This window comes from Myiozetetes cayanensis, unplaced genomic scaffold (genome assembly GCF_022539395.1).
Source record: "Myiozetetes cayanensis isolate MyiCay16 unplaced genomic scaffold, myiCay2020 scf10, whole genome shotgun sequence".
Classification (NCBI taxonomy): domain Eukaryota; kingdom Metazoa; phylum Chordata; class Aves; order Passeriformes; family Tyrannidae; genus Myiozetetes; species Myiozetetes cayanensis.
This window is the reverse complement of record NW_026086605.1, coordinates 35931204-35940273: the sequence shown is the minus strand read 5'-3', so window position 1 is coordinate 35940273 and position 9070 is coordinate 35931204. Positions and strand designations below refer to the sequence as shown.

General features: G+C 52.0%; 1 long non-coding RNA gene across 3 annotated transcripts; it reads right to left on the bottom strand.

Moving 5' to 3' along the window:
- Positions 1-1653: 1653 nt before the first annotated feature.
- LOC126634811 (uncharacterized) lies at positions 1654-8291 on the bottom strand. Of its 3 annotated transcripts, none has more exons than XR_007627455.1 (5): positions 6967-8291; positions 6570-6875; positions 6127-6253; positions 3040-5807; positions 1654-2137 (listed from the first exon to the last, which is right to left on the bottom strand). It is a non-coding gene; the product is annotated as an uncharacterized LOC126634811 (long non-coding RNA). The 3 variants fall into 3 exon arrangements; XR_007627456.1 differs by having other exon boundaries at positions 6604-6875; XR_007627457.1 differs by having other exon boundaries at positions 7000-8291.
- Positions 8292-9070: the final 779 nt, after the last annotated feature.

The window sequence follows — 9070 nt, the reverse complement described above, 5'->3', positions numbered from 1 at the left end:
TGCCTAAAAAAAACATCGCCTCTCTGGTCAGTAATTATTTCTCTGTCAGCGCTGCAGGAATCGCTTTTGCTGTAAATCTGATTACAGGGGTAACTGCTCCTGGCCTGATCCCAGTGGAGATTTCTCGGGGGTGACACCAACAGCAAGGCAGCAACATGCAAAAAGAAGGGGGTGGATGGGTGTGATACCTGGCTTAGGATTCTGAGGGAGTGGCTGCCAGGTTACCAACGTGTAAATCAGCTACACCCTGCTCGTTTCAGGATGAGAAGCTGCTCCTTGGAACACCAGTGTAGTTAAGCGGCTTCCTCACCTGGTACAAGAGGTACTGGTGTTGCACCTTCCCAGGGAGATCCTGAGCCCAGGAAATGGGAGGAAGTTCTGGTACTTTGCTCCTGCTAGCACACAGCCCTCAGAAAAAGGCCTCTCTACTAAGCCAAAAGAGATTTTTGCCAAAGTAACTTGACATTGTTCTTACAGACTTAGAAAGAGGTCAGCTGTACTCCGGGCTCCGGGGAGAACAGCAGCTCTGCCAGCTCCGTTATTTTCCCTCATTAGCCTTTCCCGATGTCCTGCTTTCCTTTTCTTTGAAACCAGGGCAGTGGCAGAGTTGGCTTTTGTGCTGTAGCGTTTCCCCCCTCCGGAACTGAGATTCCCCCTTTGCCCAGCAGCAGCTGGATGATCACTTTAGGAGAGCCAGAATGATTTTTCAAGGAATCTCAAACCCACAACCCAGCTCAAAAAAACCCCACCAATGCAGGTGGGGGCCAATGCAGGGCTCAGACAGCCTCTCCCTGGGGGAGGGCTGGGATAGGACTTGGTACGGGAGGCAAGTTTGCCAAGTTCAGAGAAGTTTGTGTCCCACGACAGTGAAATAAAAAAGGCGGAGTTCTGCCCATCTCCCGGGCTCGTAGGCGAGGCCCGAGCCGCTCCACACGGAAGGAGAGCAGCCCCGGAGAGAGGGACCAGCGGCTCTGACGAGCAGCGCTATATTTAACAACTGGCAAGGCGCCCAAATTCCTGAAAACATTTCGTTCCAAGCTCCGGATCTGCTCAGCGGCGAGCTTGTTCTCGCGTGGAACGGCACTGGCATCCAGTGGCCGCCAGGTCCAAGTGCAGCATCCCAAAAAAAAAATCACTGTTAAAGAGTAAATAAAACCAAGGCTCTCAGAGCCGCTGAGCTTTCTAGGCACAAAAAATTATGAGAAGTAGCAAAAAAAAAAAAAAAAAAAAAAAGGCCTGCCCCCTAAACATCAAAAAGCCAGTGCCCACTGCTGCCAGTCAAATAAACAAGCTGATAGGAGGAGTCTCACAAAGCAATCTCCTCTGGGGCACAGAGGGGGGACTCTCCAGAGACCCTGATTCTGCCTCTCAACACTCCCTCTCCCATAAAAAACTCCAGTTTCTTAAAAACACTCTTTTGGAGTCAGATGCTCGTGTTTTAGAGGGTAAATCTTACCCACAAGCATTCTGACTGTGCAATTCAGGTTTGCCTCACTAAACACGCTCAGTGCTCCTGAAAAACATCCACAGTTAATGTAGTGCAATAATAGAGACAAAAATATCACAAACAATAATAATAATAATAAAAACAATCACAGTGGGGAAAAGCCATTGGGCAAGGGAAAGCAGAACTAAGTGGAACTGACACCAAAATCACACAATCACCACTTTATTGGGACTTTACTGAGCTGCAACACAAATACATTCACAGCAGGCCAGGGCAAGAGGTGCACACAGGACCACCAGCACAGCAGCTGGGCTTGCAGGAACACCCTCTCCTCAAGTTATGGAGCCAGGGGCTGACAGTTGGGATCCATCCTGGGGGACTGGAGAGCACTCAGACATCAGGGCCAAGTCCTACCTGGGCACTGCAAGCAGTTCAGCCCCAGCAGCAGTGGGAGTTTCTGCCTCTCCCTCCAAGAGGATTTGGGACCCAACAGCTCCTTGGAGAGGAATTTTATCTTCATGGATATTTTAGAAAGTTGAGCTTCAGGAGAACTGAGGCACTTTTCAATATTCCATACTCTTCCAGGACTTCACTTGCCAGGATCCTTTGGGCACGAGGAACCTTCCAGACTGCTCCAAACCTTCACGGCCCACTTGTTCTTCTTGCCACAGTTGGACCAGCTCAGGGTCCCTGCAGAAAGAGAAAATTCAATGATTCTCTCTAAAACCAGAACCTCCCCTGCTTTGCTTTCCCATTCCATGTTTTGTTCCCTGCACAACTGAGGTCCTTCCAGGCCTTGTCAAGTGGCAGCCAAGGAACCCAACCCAAGAACCTGCCAGGGAGCAGCCTCTGTGCCACAGCAACAGCATTCCAGGCCTGGCACTGCTGACCCTCCGCTTCCCCAACAGCTCTGGTGGTACCAGAACTTGTCCTGAAGGCAGAAAGGCTCCTTTTGGGAGCACCACGAGCCATCTATACTGCAGCCCTGGAATTCCATCTCCTGCATGGAGAAGCTGGGAGAAGCAGGGAAGAAAGCCAGGACCTTACAGGTCAATTAGGGACATCCAACAGCAGCTCCGATAAAGGTACTGACTCAACACATCCCCAAAGACACAGGACAGCAAGGGCCAACACCTTGACAATCACTTCAGTTTGCAATTTATAAAGCCAAATTAAAGCAAAGCTTCTCAGACACTTTGGAAGACTCAATCCCCTTGTAACCAGTTTGTGGGACTCATTCCCAGCCTGCTGAGGTTCATTTCCCACCTCACTCGTGGCTGCACTAGACCTGGTTACACACACACACACAGAAGGAGCTGCTGCAACTTGTCCAGTTTCCTGCTTCTCCTTGAAACTCCTCCAGCTGTTTGCCCAGCTCTCCAGGGTCCATTCCTTTGCCCACTGGACTTGTTCCCAGCCCCAGGGCTGCCAGGGCCACCCTGGGCTCTCACCTGCCCTCACACTGAGTGACCTTTCCCAGCCCCGAGTCCATCCGGCACTGACCGAGCTGCTGGGGGCTGCAGTTCTCCCTGCTCCTTCCCTCCCTCTGCCTGGAGAACACCCCTTCCAGCTCCTGCACCCCCACCTCTTACCTCCCAGAACAGCAGAGCTGCATCCTCCTGGATCCTCCAGCTGGACGCTGCTGGCTCTGTGCAGTTCCCACCCTTCAGCAGGGATGGCAAAGGGAGCTGGGACACCACAGCCCCCAAACCTGCCCAGTCTCCAGCTGCTGAACAGACCTGGTGTTGTGCTGACAGGCAGGGCACTCAAGGAAACGACTCACCGGTCATAGAATAATAGGAACAGTTTAAACAAAGACAATCCAACACATCAGATACAGATTTATGGGATAAAAAAGAAAATGAGCAAGGCATCAAATCCTGACTGCCCCAAGAGACAGAACTGTGGCTAAGGGCCGAGGGTGGAGGGCACAGAACAGCTGCACACACCTGGCCTGCCTTTCTGCAGCAACACTCACACCAACTGCACACTTCAGCCAGGGCACCTGAGCACAGACAGCCTTCACCCTGTTCCTCAGGGGCAGCAGCCCCTGGGCAGCAACTCTCAGGGAACTTCTCATCCTTTCCCTTTGGTCCTTTGATCCCTGGTCAGGACAGAGGCGTGCAAGAAACAACTTCCTGGAGTTGATACCATAGACAACAACTCCCTATTGTTCATAAAATCAGTGTAATTACTATGATTAATGGATGGAATAAAGTGTTCCAAAACTTCCTATCAGATGGTGAGAATGCTGTAAATATGTCCCCCCAGAGGTGAGCAGTGAGTTGTTCTACCTGATGCCCAAAGGTCACCAATGGACCCCCTCTATTTACTCTTTGCATTTGGTGATCAAGCCTTATCCAGCCACCCTTGAGGGGGCCAGGTAAACATGCCCTGCCTGTCCTGCCCAGGGAAAAGGAACTGACCCCAGTGTTCCTCAGCACAAGGCAGCCCTTGGAAATATCCACTGCCCTTCCACAGTCAGGCACAGCAATAAGCACTCCACAAGGCTGCTGTGGCAGAGGACCAATCTGAAGCTCAGCTTTTCTCTGTACCACCTCACTTTGTTTGCCACCTCATCCTATCGTCAAAACTTGCTGTCCTTGCACCTTTTTAGGCTGACCATCAGTTGAAGAGGCCTCTGCTCCAGCACCCACAAGGGCCTGAGCCCTTTGACAAGATGCATTTTTCCAAGGAATTCAAAGCTCCACCTGAGGGCCATGGGCTTTTCTCACCCACCCTTGTGCTGGAGCTTGGCCTTCATCTCACTCTGCCTTCGCTTCTTTCAGTGGCTGCACCATTTCCTGCCCTGCCTTGGCTGGAGCTCGGCATCCTGATCCCATTCCTGCCGGCCCCCGGAACCGCTGACTCAGCAATGGGGGGCCCTCCATTGCCAAGTGCACGGTCCCGTCGGGGCTCACGGGGGGAGCAGGAGGTCGAAGGGCTCCAGCCCTCCTGGGACAACTTTCCACCACTACAGCCAACAAAGGAGCCTCTCCAGCCCTGCCTCCAAAGGCATCCTGAACAAACCCAGCCCAACTCCACGGGACAAACTGCTCCCTGTCTGCCCAGTCCAATCTGATCCCAGAGGCTCCCAGCTCATGCAGCCCAACTGCCCATCACCCATTTTCCAATTTAATTTCTGCCTCAACTTTTCCAACCAATCTCTGCCTGGCAGAGGTTTTGGTATTTTTGGCAAATAGACAAACTGAGGAATTAGCCAACGTTTCCCACTTTCACCTCTGTCACACCAACCACCTTCCCAGTGCCATCCCCTAATTCTCCCTCGGTTGTGTTAAGGACTGAGGAAGCTGGACCTGTGTCTGACCAGGACACGTGCAAACCAAACGGTGGGGACTGGAACCCACACCTTGCACTCCTGCAGCTCTCACAACTGCATTCAAGAGAAAACAGCCAACGGTACCATCACCACTCATTCCTTAATTCCAATCCCAGATTCCTTTTACAGTCAAAGCACCACTTTTAGAACCCAGTTACAGTCCATTCCGGAGCTCCATGGCCAGGACAGACAGCTACACCTCTGATACTCTCAGGAATGCCTGAATCCATTCCAGGGACCTTGCTTTCAGCTCCCCAGCTTGGGGCACCCAGAGGAGCTCCCCGAAGAACAATTTCGGTGCGCGCTGGAGTTCTCCGAGTGTCCCAGCCCGGGGGGCAGCAACAGCACTGTCCCTCCAGGGGGGCCCAATCTGCCCCCGAAATGCAGGGGGATCTTGCCCGTGTCCCAGACTGCTCCGGGGATCTGAGGGCCTTCCCGAGAACATCTCGGTGCCGGCGTGAAGGCCCAGAGATCCCTCGGAACATCAGGAGAGCAGGCGCAGAGTCCCTGCCTGGGGCCAATTTGGCTGCCTCAAAACAGCTTGGCAAAGAAGCCTCTAAGACTCAGCTGGTGAGTTTTAGAAGCCAGGCATTCCTTGCTGACAACACCCTGCACTGATCCCAGCCCACCGGGGGTCCTGGCCATCAGCTCCCACAGTGCACACAGAGGTGCCTCCGCTGCAGCTGATGGGAGGACTCAGCATTCCGTGAGGGTTCATTTTGTTCCCTGCGTTCCTGTTCCACGCTCAGGACATTCCCCAGCACTTACAACCATACACACCTACCCCGATAAGGTTTCTGAGGGGCTTCATCAAGGGGCCTTGGAGGTCTTCTCTGTCTGGAGCATCCAAAGTCCCGAGTGTCTGCCTTAGGAGCCTCAAAACAACTCACCTGCTGACAGAGGAACTTGGTGCTGCTTGGCTGCTGCCTCATTTCCCTTCTTCCTTGTTTCTTCACCTCGCTGGGTTAGTCCCTGTCAATCCTCTGGCTCAGCTCTGGGCAGTTTCCACGCCACAGCCCCCTGCAAAAAGTATCAGCACTCGTTACACCTCAAAACTCAGACAGCATCCCCCCTTTTTTCCTGACACTTGGCCATTAGGCCAAGGTCTCCTTATTTAAAGCACAGTTGGACTCCTGAGCGACTACAACAGCTACAGCCCTGAATCCTAACACAGGCTGAGGGACAAATACGGATGAGAATTGGAAGGATCCAGTTAGTTCTGCTGACCAATCAAAGGAGTTTTCCTAACCTAAGATAAAGATGCCCAAGGTCCCTTTTCTGCCACTTGAACTGCTAGAAATGGGATCAACCAGGCCTGCAAAGGCCCTTTCCACTTCACCTGGACAGGCTGGGAGTCCCACCGCCTGACAGGGACCCAACGGCTGGGCAGGAACGGACGGGCTGGGGCGTCCAATCCATCGGTCGGGGCGTCACCGTCAATTCCGGGAGTTTCTGCAGGGCAGATCCTAAAAGCAGCAAAGAATTATGAGGATCGTTTTTGCTTTCATGGGAATAGCTCCTGCAATATGGGGAGTTGATAAGGCCTCCTGGTGCAACAAGGACAGACTTATGGCCATCTATTCAAAGTATCTCAAAAGCTCTCTGCACACCTTATGCTTTATTTTCCCTCCCAAACAAAGGGGCTTCAAACAGTTCAGAGAGATGTGGCAGAGCCAGAGCTCTCCTCAGGGAATGCCTGAGCTGCCTAAAGGCTGCCCTTGCACCATCTACCCAAGGCAGGAAACTCTTACAGGGGGTTTCAAAAGTTTGTATCAGTCTTACCACACATCCATGGGGAGCAATCCAGAGTCCTCACCGTCCTACCATTCCCAGGAAGGCACTTCATGGACTGCCTGTGGCTCACGGAGGACTCAGGTGGCTTCTTGTCTTCCTTCCCCATTTCTGCATTTTCTCCTTCAAAAGCAAAGGTTTCTTGGCTTGCCTTGCTCCAGGAGATGCAGCAAAGGGCATCTTGAAATCTAAGACTGTCAGCTGCTCAACTTTGTCATTTCAGGTGCTTCTCTCACGTCCTGCACTGATCCATCCTCTTTGCCACTGGGTTTCTTTGCAGGTTCTTGCAGTCACATTCTGGAAGCAAAGCACAATGAGCAAATTCAGCTGTTACTGCAACCAATGCATTCTGGCACTGTGATTTTAAAGGATCCTGGGGTTGCCTTACCTAGAGAGATCTCAGCTTCATGGGAATACCTACAGGGTCTGCCCTTGTCCATTCTCCTGGAATTCCACTGGCCCACACCACAGGAACAACTCCATCTTCTGCCACTTCAGTCAGGACGGTGCTGCTGACAGGAGTTATTTCCTGCACGAGAAGAGCTGCTGCTCTCACACAGTTAGTTGCAGGAATTACAATTTCAATCTCTCCATTGTTCAATTTGATTTCTGCCTCAACTTTCCCAATCAATCTCTTCCTAGCAAAGGTTTAGGGGAGCTTGGCAAATAAACAACTGAGGAATTACTCCTTGTTTTCCCAGTTAAACCCTTGTCCCACCCATCACCTTAATAGTGATTGGTTAATTAATTGGTTAATTAAGCCAGTCCTTAATTCTGCCTTTGTTAAGGACTAATTAAGCTGGACCTGTGTCTGACTAACACATGTGCAAACCAAATGCTGGGGACTGGAACCCACACCTTGCACTCCTGCAGCTCTCACAATTCCACTGAAGAGAAAACAGCCAACGGTACCATCACCACTCATTCCTTTATCCCAATCCCACACTTCTTTTGCAGCTGGAGCACCACTTTTAGAACCCAGTTACAGTCCATTCCAGAGCTCCATGGCCAGGACAGACAGCTACACCTCTGATACTCTCAGGAATGCCTGAATCCATTCCAGGGACCTTGCTTTGAGCTCCCCAGCTTGGGGCACCCAGAGGAGCTCCCCGAAGAACAATTTCGGTGCGCGCTGGAGTTCTCCGAGTGTCCCAGCCCGGGGGGCAGCAACAGCACTGTCCCTCCAGGGGGGCCCAATCTGCCCCCGAAATGCAAGGGGATCTTGCCCGTGTCCCAGACTGCTCCGGGGATCTGAGGGCCTTCCCGAGAACATCTCGGTGCCGGCGTGAAGGCCCAGAGATCCCTGGGCACACCAGGATAGCAGGCGCAGAGTCCCTGCCTGGGGCCAATTTGGCTGCCTCAAAACAGCTCGGCAAAGAAGCCTCTAAGACTCAGCTGGTGAGTTTTAGAAGCCAGGCATTCCTACACACTAAGATATTTTAAGACCTTACTGAGTGAAAATGCAGAAAACTTTTGTCATGGCCAGATGACCTCTCACAGACAGCTCCTTTCCCCTTTCTGCACAAAATTTGTTTCATGGTATCATTTAATAGGAAGTGCCCAGGAACCCCAGCCTCTGCTTTCCAGGACAGAAAATAAACAGGGGGAAAGAGTTTTGCACAAGTTTTGCACGCTCCAGAGCAGACCTGACTTCAGTTTACTCTTTGTGTTCAAATATTCCATAGAAAAGCTCCAGCAGGAGAGCTGGCACATTACCCAGGGTACCTGAAAGCCCAACCTTTGAGGGCTGTAGGAAAATCACAGTAGGACGAGCTCCTTGTGCCTGCACATGCCTGGGGATCCTTTCCATCCACCCCGTGCTCTCCCAGCAGGAACAACAGTAACCTCAGGGACAGGGTGGCACTTGACATCCTGCTGAGAGAGGAGGAAGGAAACCTTTAGCATAAAGCTGAGTTGGAACCTCGAGCTTCCTTTCCCGGGAGTTTTGTGCAGTCTGCAAACGAGGAGGAGAAATTTTGATCTCCTTTAGTGCAGGTGATAACAGAGGCTGAGAGCTTTTGCCTTTTTCAGACAACTGTGCCCTTTTGGACTCCCTACAAGTTCAAGTGGCACTAGAATCCCCTTCCTGCATACGCGCAGCTGTCACACACAGGCACCCACACACCTTTTCTGCAGCCCACACGTGGCCAAGATTTCCTCACCCTGTGGACATCCCACCCTGCGTAGTTTTGCCAGAGAGCACAGCACCCTCCCTGTCCTTGCAAACTGCCTCCCTGCAAAAAAGGAGCAATGTTTCCTGGACACTTCTCCCATAGTCAAGGTCTTTTGAAGCTGCTGTCGTGCCACCAAACCTGCTCAGGGTCCCTCCCAGCTTCTGCCTTGCCTTGGATTTCAAAGGCTTATACATATTCCATCTTCCAACAGCAAAACCCAGTTCCTCACTGGCAGTATAAGCCCTGTTCTTACCGGTACAAACTCCCAGGCTCGGCACAGCTGTGGTAGCAGAGCAGCTTTCCAAGGTCCTTCTCTCT